We start from the raw sequence: 13,923 nt of genomic DNA, 5'->3' as shown, positions 1-13,923 counted from the left end.
TATCTCCAGCCCCTTAAAACATATCTTAACACATTTATTTCTCCCCTCCTAACGTGTGAACTTCTTTAAGAAGTTTTTTTTTTAATTATATATTAGCGATGACAAAAATGCAGCTAATGGAGAATATGGGGTCTTTGAGGGAAGCAAATGATAGAGTTTTCTTGGTGTCATTAGAGACAGTTGGGTTGATAACTTACCATAGTCACGTATAGTTGATAATCACAGCTGAATATCTTTAAAACAAGGGATTCTTCATTGCAATACACTTTCTGTGTTGTTTTCTAGGTTAAGCAATGAACACAGGGAAAGAGGAAGTGAGAAATAGGCCCACATTTATTTGGTGAGATCACTAGTGTTAAGCACATTTTAGCATTTCCTCACAATAAAACATTCATACCAAAATATCACAATGGAGAGAGGATAATGAAATAAACAATTTGCAACAATGAAAACAGAACAAGGAAATCTGTTGGGGACACTATTTCTTAGAGGGAAGTATTCAGGAAGTGGTGGTGGGTGGTGAAATTGATGAGTTCAGCATTTACATGTGTGGAGATAAACAGTGAGATCTCTTCTCCCTGTATGACCAAGTCAATTTTAAAACATCAAACAACCAAAAAGCAAGCAACCAAGAAGAAAGAAAGAATGGGAACAAGCAAACAAGCATGCATGCGTACGGAGAATTAAGAACACACAGACACAAAAATCCCATAAAACCAAATCCAAGTTACTAATTTTCTTGAAAATGTCTCATGTAGTATTTTCTTCCAAAATTTAAATCACGTACACTAACTCTTGAAATCAGAATTACTGCAAAAGAGTTTTTCTTACCATGACAAGTCCAAAATAAATTTAAACTATCAAAGTTTAATGAGTAATCGTAAATATATTCATGTTCTTACTGTGTCACCTGCTTAAATTGTTAAAAATGTGTTTTATCTAATATATTGATAATAACATAGCACAGAAGTTGTAGAATCTTACCGATAATTATATTTAAAATAATTTGGTAGTCTTTAAGATTTCTTAAGTAAGGTTTGACTAAATGCTTACTGTGTGCTGCCTTCTTTAAATTTCATTCTGGTGACCAGTTTCTATTTTGAAGTCAGATTTCTTTTCCTTCTGCTAACTTTCCATACCTTTAGTGGAACACATCAATACTTGGAATACCTTTTCACACTCACACTTCCTCTCTCTGAGGTTTCGCTTTCCTTCCTTTTCCTTTCTCAGGGATCCAATTTCTCTTCTCTCAGTTCTCTTTAACCTTTCCTCCTTAGTCCTTCCTTCCTATTGGAGAAGAAGGAGGAGGGGGAGGGGAAGGAGAAAGGGCAAGGGCTGAGGCAGGGGCTGTTCTTGCTTCGCTTGCCCAAACTTCCAGCCCATCACTTTTCCACCTCACAACCCCACCTTCCTCCTTTACCACTGTGTTTATTCTCTCTCTTCTTCCCCCCCCCCTTTATTTTTTTGGCAATTTCTTGTAACTGGAAAACTGTAACTGGAATTCCTTCAATCAGTACTTATATGAGTTGTGGAGCTTCAACTCAGGGACTGTGTGAGGTCTCTGAGCTTTTTTCCTCAAAGCTAGCGCTCTTCTGCTTTGAGCCACAGTTCTCCTTCTGGTTTTCCGGTGATGAATCAGAAATGAAAGTCTCACAGACTTTCCTGCCTGGGCTCGCTATGAACAGTGATCCTCAGATCTCAGTCTCTTGAGTAGCTAGGATTACAGTCATGAACCACCAGAGCCTGGAAAGTACTTATATTTTCTTATCTTGCACTCATCTTGTTACAGCCTTTAAGATAAAAAGATAGAATTGTTTCAAAAAGAAACTGGACATATTGTAGTAGTCACCATAACAGTTACTATTGGAGCTTAGACGGACAACCTCACTCTAAACATTTCCTAGGGTTCTTCCTCCCACCTTCCCCGCCCTCCTCCCCTTTTTCTCCTCCCCCTCTTTCCCTTCCCTCCTCCCCTTCCTCCTCTTTCCCCGCCTCCTCCTTCCCCTCTTCCCCCCTCCTCTCCCTCCTCCTTTCCTCTTCCTCTTCTTCTTTCTTTCTTTTCTTTAGTGTTCATGTGTGTCGCATGCCCGCATGCACTTAATTGCAGGTAAGAGTCTCATAGACATTGCTTCCTAGACTGGCTTCAAACTGTGATCCTCAGATCTCAGCCTCCTGAGTAGCTAGCATTAAAGGCATGAACCAATGTCTGACTTCAGGCTTATAGTTTTTAAATAGCATACACTGCTAAGGTAGAACTTGGTTTGACACTGCCAAGATCCACACCAGAAGGGAAAGTCTGGCTTTTGATGTGAAATAAACATTAAGTACAAAATACCTACATATGGGGTTGAAGTTAGTTTTTTCCCCTTTTCTTCTATTCAGTGTCTGTGGATATTGTCAATGTCTTCAAAAAGCATGTCTCCTGAGTTTTTAAAGAAGCCTTGAGAGAGTATACACTTACCTTAATTCACACAGGGAAAGATATAGTATTCTTTATTTTCCAGGCCCCCATGGAAATTATTCACAAGAAAAATCCACAGGCATGAAATCAGGAATGATTATTTCAAAAACAGGCAGAACTAGAGACACATGATAGTTGTCTTCAAATAACCAAATCACTATTTGAGATTACTAAATGGAATAGCAATTAAATAACTACATTTCTTTTCAGATGATGGTAATTAGACCGAAAGCAGAATGTTTTTCACTGCTATAATCCGAGTGAGAGAGCATCTTGCCTTGTTGTATATTTATATGGGTTGTGTAGGTTATATCCTTTTTATATTGTTTAGCTGCAATAAGTGAAGGGAGTATCTATGGACAGAGTCTATCATGAAAGTCCTTTAGACCTAGCTTTATATATCAAGGAATATAAAGGAATTTATTAAATCCTTTCATCATAGTTGTTCTCAATGAGAGCTGATTTACACCCCAGGGGACTTTGGCAAGCTCTGAAGACATGTTTGGTTGTCACAGTGTGGGCTGGTGGCTACTAGGAAGAAGCCAGACATGCTGCTAAATAATGCAGGGGAACTCAAGATACTTCCCACAATCAACACAGTGCTCAGGAGGAGAACCCAGCCTATCCAAACAATAGCCTGCTTTGCAAAGGGAATCCCAATTAGTCCTGCTGCTTAATCCTGTTTTACATGTCAGAAGGCAAACTTAACTTGATTCTTTCTCTTCATGTTTTCTATAAATCTTTACTTCCCTCCCCTTCCTTGTGGTTGGATAGTTGTTTGAAGCTTGATGGAGGACATATATGAGAAAGATGCATATCATTGGAAAAAAAAATGATCCTTGATAAAAAGTCTTTCATGATGATCCACACAGTCTGTGTGCACCCACGCACGCATACACACACACACACACACACACACACACACACACACACACAGTCTTTCATGGTTAGAAAGATGCAAACAACTTCATATATCTAAACAGCCTGAGATATTAGTTAAAACTCTTTTTTTTTTTTTTTGCCAGTCCTGGGCCTTGGACTCAGGGCCTGAGCACTGTCCCTGGTTTCTCTTTGCTCAAGGCTAGCACTCTACCACTTGAACCACAGCGCCACTTCTGGCCATTTTCTATATTTGTGGTGCTGAGGAATTGAACCCAGGGCTTCATGTATATGAGTCAAACACTTGCCACTAGGCCATATTCCCAGCCCCTTAGTTAAAATTCTTTTGATCACTGTCTTGCCTCCTTACCCAGTCTCCACCTAAGCAGGGTGTGGCATCGCAGCACTGAATTAGGTTGTGTGGCTCTTCAGAAACAGACAAAACTTAAAATGTTATGCAATACTAAACTCCAAGTACTTAGGAGAACTTAAAGGACTGTGGATGAAGGCAGAGGATAAGGGAACGTTCTCAGGTATGGACAGGGAATCATATAGACTCAAGTTCAGAAATGGAGCTCACACCTGGTAAAGCTAATGGAAGACTCTCCCAGGTTGTTGGGAAGTTCAATCTGGAACTCTGGGCCTTGAAGCTCTTGTAGCATCTTCCAGAAGAAAGAGACTAGAAAAAAGTGACTAGTGTGTCCATTCTTCAGAGATAGAACATATATAACAGATGCTTGAAGATCATGCTATGACAGTTCAAGGAAACAATGATCAGCCCAGTGTCCACTTATATTAACAATTGGTTAATAACTTCACCCTCCTAAATTATCCCAGCTTTAAATGTGGAGAGAGCAAGAGGGAACGCCCAGGGGTGACTTGTTAATATGTTGCCATTGTGATACAGTGAGAACCAAGAGAAATGAACTCAATTGTAAAGTTTCCAAAATTGCATTTCCTTCCACTGTCAATTTATAATTCCATGTGCATTTCAATGGACTTGAAGGTAATTCTGCACTACTGAGCAGTGTTTGCAAAAAAAGCAGTGGTTTTCCTTAACCATTCATGAGCTGTTTAAGACAGCATTTTCCTAGCTACTATGCATGGTGTATTAGTGAGTTGTGAAGTCAGATTAGCAAGTTATAAAAAAATTTTAGCGAATAACAGTTCATATAAGAAAAAGGAAGTGAGATGCCTGAATCTCATCACACAACACATGGTTTGCTAAAATATTGCTTGGTAAGAGTGTATATAGAACTCACATAAATTTTAAAGACACAGTTCCAAGGAATGACTTAGACTCATTCCATTTTTCTCTCCTTTCCAGCCTATTCTCTTTGCAAGAAGTCTCTTATCTCCACACAACTTTATGTACTTTCCCATCTAAACCTTTTTCTCTTCTTCTTCGTTCTTATATATTTCCCACAGTCACATGTGGAACTCACATTGTACCAGAAAGTAATTCCATTACATCTTCAACTATATTTTAAAAAGCTCTCTTCATCTTCTTGCTCTTGCTCAACCTTCACTCTCCCTTGAGAACCTCAAATCCTCTAGGATTCTCTGAAGCCAAATATGTTTTGCTAATGCTCCTTGTGCCAGAATTATTGTAGGCGTTCTTCCAGACCATTGCTCTGCCCTTCTTCCTAACACCTCCAGCTTTGCAGCTCATGCAACCAGAGCATACCACTTACTCCCTCCCTTATTAGAGACCTGGAAGGATGTCCCTATCTCTTGACTTCTTGAAGACATTGTGTCTGTCTTTTCAATGTGATTTCTACTCTTCAGCTTATAAATTACTGCCGTACCCATATTGTATGTCCTTTATGCCCTAGCCTCTCAGTTCCTTGATCTCTTTGTGTCCCTTGATCTTATTCCACCTAAAGTCACAGTTTAATGCATTAACCATGCCTACTAATTTTTGCTTAAATTTACAGCCATTTTCTTTAGCTCTGTCTAGCATTCTGTCTAACAATTCACTCTAGTCCACTCATCCTCCCACTCTCAAGAGGCTGCTTCACTTCTCTTTTCCAGTCCCCACTGCTTTCTTTTCCCTTCTCATGCTCAGATGAAGCCCAGTCAATCAGAACTAATTCCATGTCCTTCTCATCTTCGTGATTTTCTGTACCCATGGCCACTTAGTCTGGGGCTATACCTGAACTGCCTGTTTTTTTTTTTTTTCTTTCTTTTTTTTTTTTTTTTTTTTTAAATCTAAGACCAAGTCCTATGCAAAAGGTTCTCCAACACAGAGAACAAAGGCACATGGTCTTCTTGATATAGGATTGTTGAGGGGCAGGGGGTGGAGAACACTAGAAAACAGGTCTGTAAAATAACAAACTTCTTTTCAAATGGTATTTCCACGTGTTTGGGTTAGCGACTTTACATCATGTATCTGAAACCAAACAATTACTAAATAAATATAAAAATATTTACGATAGACCTATCAGAGGATCACAATAGCTCAACAGCCATGTACATATGATTATATAAGATGAGGCTAAGCAAATGAACTCAAGAGATGGAAACAGGAGGACTTTATTGTTGTTATGTTTAGGAGGACTTTATTGTCATTATGTTTAATGTACTAGGTGAATTTCCTTTGACGTACCCCATGTGGTTACTGTATATGATTTTGGTACACTGGATATTGTATATATGCTTACCTGAACTAGGGAAGGGAAAGAAAAATGAGGGAGGGTGTAACAAGACAAGAAATGTACTCACTATCTTATTATGTAACTGTACCCCCACTGTACATCACCTTGTCAATAAAATGTAATTTTAAAAAAAGGTTCTCCAGGGCTGGGGATATGGCCTAGTGGCAAGAGTGCCTGCCTCGGATACACGAGGCCCTAGGTTCGATTCCCCAGCACCACATATACAGAAAACGGCCAGAAGCGGCGCTGTGGCTCAAGTGGCAGAGTTCTAGCCTTGAGTGGGAAGAAGCCAGGGACAGTACTTAGGCCCTGAGTCCAAGGCCCAGGACTGGCCAAAAAAAAAAAAAAAAAAAAAAGGTTCTCCACTTGGTTGATGTTTACCAAGCCTAGAGATACTTTTGTGGTCATGGTCCAGCTGTGGGGTAAAGACTAGGGATGTTCCTAAGCATTGTAAAATGAGCAGGATGCCAATGGTTGCAAGGCTTAGAAAACCCGTCCTACTCTAATGCACTCCCCCTTCCATTACCTCTCCCCATCTTCTTTGTTCTTAAATTGTTCTCACATAGCTGTTACTATATTGGCACAATCATAGCTAATTTGTTCTATTAAAAAAGTTTTAGTCAGGTGTGGTGGTTCATGTCTATCATCCTGCATTCAGGAGACTAAGGTAGGAGAACCACAAACTGGAGGTCAGTCTGGCCTACATATAGAACATTTCTCTCAAAAACAAATAATAGCAACAGCAAGTAAGTTTCCTCACTCTCACAGTTCCTTCTAGCCACTTCTCCACTTTTTTGATCCCCTTAAGCATCAGCATTGATGATTAGGTGCCAATTTTCTCCTCTGATTATTTCTTAATCTCACCTTTTTACCCTTTCTTGAGCACATTGCAACTAAACTTTATTTTTTTACTGTTTATGATAATAATGTACTAGGTTGTAAAAAAAATCGTGTGTGTGTGTGTTTGTGTGTGTGTGTGCCAGAACTCATAGCTTCAAGCTCATACTCTTTTTTCACCTCAACAGTGTGCCACATCTCTACTTCCAGCATTTTGCTTATTAATTGGAGATCAGGGTCTGGCTGATTTGTCTGCCCAGGCTGTCTCTGAAGTTCAATCCTTACATCTCAGCCTCCTAAGTAGCTAGGATTATAGGTGTGAGCTACCAATTTTCTGTTGGTGTTGTCAAACTTAATCATAAGTTCTTAATCACCACCAATTTTTATTTTTAGCATTTGACATGAGTGAATCACCTCTTGCTTTTTAAAAAAAATCTAAATAGTTGTACAAAGGAGTTGCTTTTTATCAAAGCCATTTATGAATACAATAGATCACTGCGATGTCACCCCCTTCAACATGCTCCCTCATTCCTCCCAACCCAACTTTTCCTTCATTTTTCTAAATTTTGTAGGATATGCATTAATTTTTTAATTTTTTTCTTCTTGCGCCTCCTCTTCCTCCTTCTCCTCCTCCTTTCCTCTCTCCCTTTCCTTTTTTTTTGTGCCGATCCTGGGGTTTGAACTCAGGGCCTAGGCGCTGTCCCTGATCTTCTTTTAGCTCAGGGCTAGTTAATGCCCTACCACTTGAGCCTCAGCTCCATGTCTGGGTTTTGCTGTTTCAAAGGAGATAAGAAAATCTCAGACTTTGCTGGCTGGGACTGGCTTTGAAATTGTGATTCTCAGATCTCAGCTTTCTGAGGAGCTACGATGACAGGTGGAAATCTCTGAAGTGTGTGTGCACACGTGTGTGTGCGCGTGCGTGCGTGCGCGCACATCTGCATTTCTTTTCCATGAAACCTTTAAAGCCACAGCAACATCAGAATCAGACTGGGGTAACACACTGGGGGATTTTCCCCACTTGCCTGGTGGGAATAGGTGCAATTCCCAACCCTTCCAGATGGTTCTCTCTCCCCCCTGCCACCTGGAGTGGCTGATTTCACTCACACACCTGGGTTGCAGGCCTGCGGGGGGAGGGGGGCTCTGTGAGCCCCCTGCATTAAATTTTTGACTGCATGTTTCCCCCTTCTTCTTTTAATTCTCTAGATTTCTGAGTTTTTCTCTCACTGTATTGGCTGGGGCTTTTAGTACCTTTTGCTTTAATTGTACTCACTGCAGAGCTTTGAAGTATGTAGATTGCTTTTCAATTTGTAATAGTTTCCTGGGTGCCCTGTTCTGTAGCTTTATATTTTATATGCTAATGGCTTCTAAATTTCTTTGGTACCAATGCTGGGGCATGAACTCAGGTCTGAACACTGTCCTTGAGCTTTTGTGCTCAAGGTTAGAGCTTTACCACATGATCCACATTATCCGTAGCTCTATGTCTGGCTTTTTGGTGGTTCATTGGAGATAAGAGTCTCATGGACTTTCCTGCCTGGACTGGCTTCAAACCATGATCCTCAGATCTCAATATCCTGAGTTGCTAGGACTATAGGCATGAGTCACTGGCAACCAGCTGGTTTCTGAATTTTGATCACTTGACCCAATTTCTTCCAACTCTAGACTTTTATACTCAAAGTCTATTTGAGATTTTTTTTGCATTTACCAAAATAGAAGTCCCAATTTCCGCTCCCAAACATATTCTTCCAGCAGTCTTTCCTATTTGGATTAGTGGCATATTTGCTTCGATAAAATATAAAACAAATAAAACAAAACTGGGTGTTTCCTAGGTGTAGTGGTGCATACTTGTAATCCCAGCACTCAGGAGTCTAAGACATTAGGCTGATGAGTTCAAAGCCAGGCTGAACTACACAGGGAGTTTAAGTCCAGCCTGGTTTACAGTGCAAGATCTTGTCTCAGAAAACAAACAAACAAACAAATGAATGCATGTTATGTCTAGCCTCCCACTCTTCCCTTGTACTCTATACTTTTATCCCTCAGATATTCCTAGTGTTCTATCACCACATTATATCTAGAATTCAATTAGTTCATTGTTTTTTCTACTGCAACTTTACTAGTTCAAACTGTAGCATCTTGGAGCTGGATTATTTCCAGATAATCTCTTACTAGAAATTTCAGCTTTGACTGAAGTTGCATATATTCCAGCAGACACTACGGGTCTATGTTCTTTCCAACACGAGAGTGATCATTTAGAAAATTAAGGCAGCCCAGGTAATTTTTTCCAGAACCCTTTGATGATGTCTTTTATATCTGAGAGAAAAATTCACAATTCTTGCCCCAATCTGATGGTCATACATGGGAAGCGCCTCCTCCCTGAGACCCTGCCACATCTATTATTATCCTTCATTCTCTTTCAATCACATTGGCCTCTTTGTTCCTCCTGGACTGTGTTAGCATTTCCCTAGCCTCAGGTCCTCAGCTCCTCCCACTAGCCCCCAGATCCACCCATACCTAATGAGTCACTCCTACTCACTACCTACCTACTTCCCCTTTACCCCCAGAGAGAGAAGCTGCCACCTAGATAAGGTGAAGACACCATGTAGCTCCCTCTCCCGTGGGAACTTTGGCCCCATTAATAAACCACCTTATGAACCTTCTTCTCCTGTAGGTGATTATCTCCACATGGTCCTCTGGGATGGCCGGGACCTATGCTTTCAGACTTCCCTAAGCATGTTTTGGTTTTCCAGAATATTCTTTCTCTTCATAATGGCACAGCTTGTATCCTCTTTTCATTATCTGATGGCATTTTGTCAAAAAGTCCTCCTTGGCCATTCCCCTATAAACCAGTCAAATAACTTCTCACAGGATAACTCTGTTCTGCAATGTACAATATTGTTGTTTTTAATGTGTTTTGGTCATCAACCTCCATCTATTGATATAAAATCTTACTTAATTTTATATTAAAATTAAACTGAGCTTTCTAAGTCATCCCTCTCCTGAGCCGGAATGACACTTCTGGAATGTTGTCTTCCTAGAGGAATACATTCTTGCGTGAGACAATTTGTCAAGGCAAACATGATGAAATATTAATGGTGTTCTATCACAATGAATTAAAATGTCTTTCCACTGAGTGTCAAGGCAGCATCGAAATCGAACACAGCCACAGTCCTCAGTGACGCTGTTTTTCAGAACTTTTCGGCAGCAATCTGGCATCAGTAAATATTTACTCAGTTGAATCATCTGAGAGAAGAATCTTACAATCACCTATAATTAGCCATCTTGATGTATGGTTTTCTCACAGCGATGGAGCAGTTGAGGTTGAGTTCTAACACGATGTGCTACCTCTGAGTCCCTGTTTAAGGAGTCTGGACCTCAGAATTATAGAGAATGTCTGGATGCTCATGTCAAACTACTGTTCCTGGGGTAAAAAAATTAAACACATAAAACAGTAAACGAAAAACAGAAAACCACTGAGATGCATTTCTGTTTTCCTCTTTCCATGTTGCCATCGGGGGCCACCTGCCTTCTGGCACACGAGCTGTGGTGACTTTCAGGTCTGCTGGTGTCTTGCAGGCTTTCCTTGTCTTCCTGTGGTGAGCTTCCCAAGCCACTTTGGAGCCACGGGCCCCTACTTCCACTCCCATCACGCTCCGTTTGCGCTCGGGAGGTACCTGTCATCCTGCTATGACAGTCTGTTCCGCCTGCTCTTCTATCCTGTGCCACCGTCGCTGTGGTTTCTTCACTATCAGTAGTTCCTGAACTCTGGCTACCGACAGCTTGCCAACAGCACACTCTATGCCCTTGTCATCTCTAGCCTAACACACCTGCTGCTGCCACCTGTCCCAGTACCTTGCCAAAACCTCCCCTATTGCCTTCAGAGCTGGCCAAGCTCCTTCAGGAGGATAAAGGGTATTTTTTTTCTTCCTTTCTTCTAATCAGTGGCTGCTACTGGAGAGTAGCACAACTGAACAGTGACATCTGGGAAATATCGTCATCTATCCTTGAGATAGAGAGCTACTCACTCTCATGGCTGCCTGGGTACTTAACCACCTGATTCTGGGCTCTGTGGCATTTAATGTTATAAGAATATACACATATAATTGTGTATGTATGTGTGTGTGTATATATATACATACATTCACATACACATACATACATATTTCCTAGCTTTCTAAGAACTACAACTTCTACAGAAATAAATGCCATTATTTCAAATTACCCTCCAATAAGTCTTGCTTTGGAAGTGATCTCCATTGATTCTCATATCAAAATTTGATATGGGAGGAAGGGTGGATGTATAGTTGACAAAAGTTTGATTCCAGTACCACTGACATTATCTACAAAGCATAGAAATAAGTCCATTAAAAAGAGCCTTATAGTGTTTATAAGGAAATTTAAATAAAATTGTAATTTAAAGTGAATAGTAATATTAATAAATGATCTATAAAAGATAACTAGGATATTTGCAAGCGAAGTATGCCCTGTAATATTCACTTTTTTCTAAGTGCTAAAGGAAAGATAGCAAGGAGGGAGAAAAGCAGTGAGAGAGGGTGAGAACGAGAAAAGAAGAAGATGGATGTTGTTTATATAGTAATAAAAATTAAGGTTTTTATGAATTTCATCTCTATAGCATAATAAGACAATGGAGAGCAAAATATGATTAATTCAAATCTTATGAATCAACTATTTAAATAATAAATTATCATTCAGATAAGAGAGTTATTTGGGGAAAGAGTATTTCCAAGAAACAACTTCTAGAAGTAGAACTATTTAAAAGCATACATGGTCTATACAGGTCTCTAGGCATTCATATACAGTGAGGATATGCTTAGGAGGGAACACAGCAGCACAATGCCTATGTGCATCTGATCATATACTATTTATTGAAATGAACTCCAGGAAGTGGAAACAAGAGGTTTTGTTGCTGCTGTTCTTGTTTTCTTTTCCTTTTGTCTTGTTTGTTCATTTATCTGTTTGGGGGAGGGTGATGGGACACAGAAGTGGAGGGACAAAGAGTGAACAAATGCAGGAGTGGTACTCTCTAGATACTATGTTGACAATGAAATGTAAGCTTGGGGCTGACGATGGAAGGGAAAAACTGGAAGAAAGTGAGGAAAGGAGTAACATTGTTCAAAAGAAATGTACTCTTTACCTGACATATAACTATAACCACTCTGTATATCACCTTTGTAATAACAGTAAAAATGCAATTAGAAAAAAATCAATAAGTAAATAAAGTTAAAAATAATAGAAAGTCTATTTTGTTTTTAAGAAGCTGAAATTGTTGAGGAAATACCTTAAAAAGCTATTTTAATCATATTACTTGTATTTTTAACTTCCAAATAGTCTAATAACATTTTCATTGCCCTTTAAATTATTAAGGATACCTTTATGAAAACATAAAGCTCAGAATAATGTTATTTTTGTAAAAGTGAGGACTCAAGAACTTCAGGGACTTAGGAAAATGAGGCAGAAGAAACTATAGTTTGAAGCTAGCCTGTCTTATATAGCCAGACCCTGTGTTAATAAAAGGGGCCATCCTGGGGTGCATTTCATTGGTAAAGTTCTAACAAACATGAGATCCTGTGTGTGTGTGTTTTTTTTTAAAAGGAAAAGTTCAAGCATTGCCTGGGGAGTCTATGGAAAGTTATGTAACATTTTGAAAATTAATCTGATCATATATTTTGAAACAAAAAGTAAATTTACATAACAGATCTAGCAATCCCAATTATGGAAAGCTACATCACAAGAAAAAAAATCATTGACATATTTGAAGTTTTATTAATGCATTATAAATAGGTAGGAAAAATAAACCAAAACAATGTGAATAACTATTAAAGCATATGAATTTATTATGTATCATTCTGTATAACATAAAGTAACTATTTAAGAAAGGTGATTAGGTTCATATGTATTAACCTAGGGTAAGAGACTACCCTTACTATGTTTTTATGTGAAGAACAACCATATAGATTACATGGCATCATTTATCAAAACTAACAAAAGCAACCCAAATGTATATTTTGGGGTAGATGTTTTATAATTGTATTTTTAAAGGTCTGGAAAAATATTACATGTAGTTAATATTATTTCTATTTTTAATACACTTTTTTGAATATTGCATTTCTTTTATAAAAATACCTAGAAGTGTGAAACTTTTAAAAAATGTCATGCTTGTCTATAATGTTATATGAAGTTATGTTTTTCAAGGATTTCTTTTGTATTTGGAAATTATATAAAACTGTTTTCCCAGTTACAATGACTAATTTAAACCTTAGTAACCTTTGGTTTTCATACATGAAACATTTAGGTTTCTATTAATAGTTTTTCAAACTTAATGAAGTTATGACCATAGGTTTTTATCACCTTTCTGCTGTTTTATTTTTCAGGTTACCTCAAACTGATGTCCTTCCTGCCTCTGCCTCCCAAGGGATGGGGCTGCTCAGGGTATGCCCCACTATGCCTGGTCCTTTGTCACTCCTGAAGTCCACACTTACATATTAGGGTTCCAATTGGGAATATATTCAGTAAAGGTCAAAAAGTTACAACTCGGGCTCAGGGGTATGGCCTAGTGGCAAGAGTGCTTGTCTCCTATATATGAGGCCCTGGGTTCAATTCCCCAGCACCACATATACAGAAAACGGCCAGAAGTGGCGCTGTGGCTCAAGTGGCAGAGTGCTAGCCTTGAGCAAAAGGAAGCCAGGGACAGTGCTCAGGCCCTGAGTCCAAGCCCCAGGACCGGCAAAAAAAAAAAGTTACAACTCCAAACCCAAGTATAACCACGCCCCCCCAATTCTGTTTCATTATCTCAAATTTCTCTAAATCTTTCAACTCCGTTGCAAAGGCTTTTCCTCAGTTCTTTATGACACATGTGGGTTACTTCTCCTGCATTCTATTGTAAGATGTTATTTTGTTTTGAAAACACTTATCCATATCTTTCTTCCTAGTTTGCAAAAGCCCCGAAGTAGAGTCCTGGCTCAAGGGGAAGAGCACTACCCTTGAGCAAAAAGTCAACCAACCAAACAAAAATTCTGGGAGAGTGCCTAGGCCCTGAGTTCAAACCCCAGGACTGAAATGTGTGCACACACACAC

Source organism: Perognathus longimembris, chromosome 16 (genome assembly GCF_023159225.1).
Source record: "Perognathus longimembris pacificus isolate PPM17 chromosome 16, ASM2315922v1, whole genome shotgun sequence".
NCBI classification, from domain to species: Eukaryota; Metazoa; Chordata; class Mammalia; order Rodentia; family Heteromyidae; genus Perognathus; species Perognathus longimembris.
The sequence above is the reverse complement of the archived record's forward strand: the minus strand, read 5'-3'. Positions refer to the sequence as shown.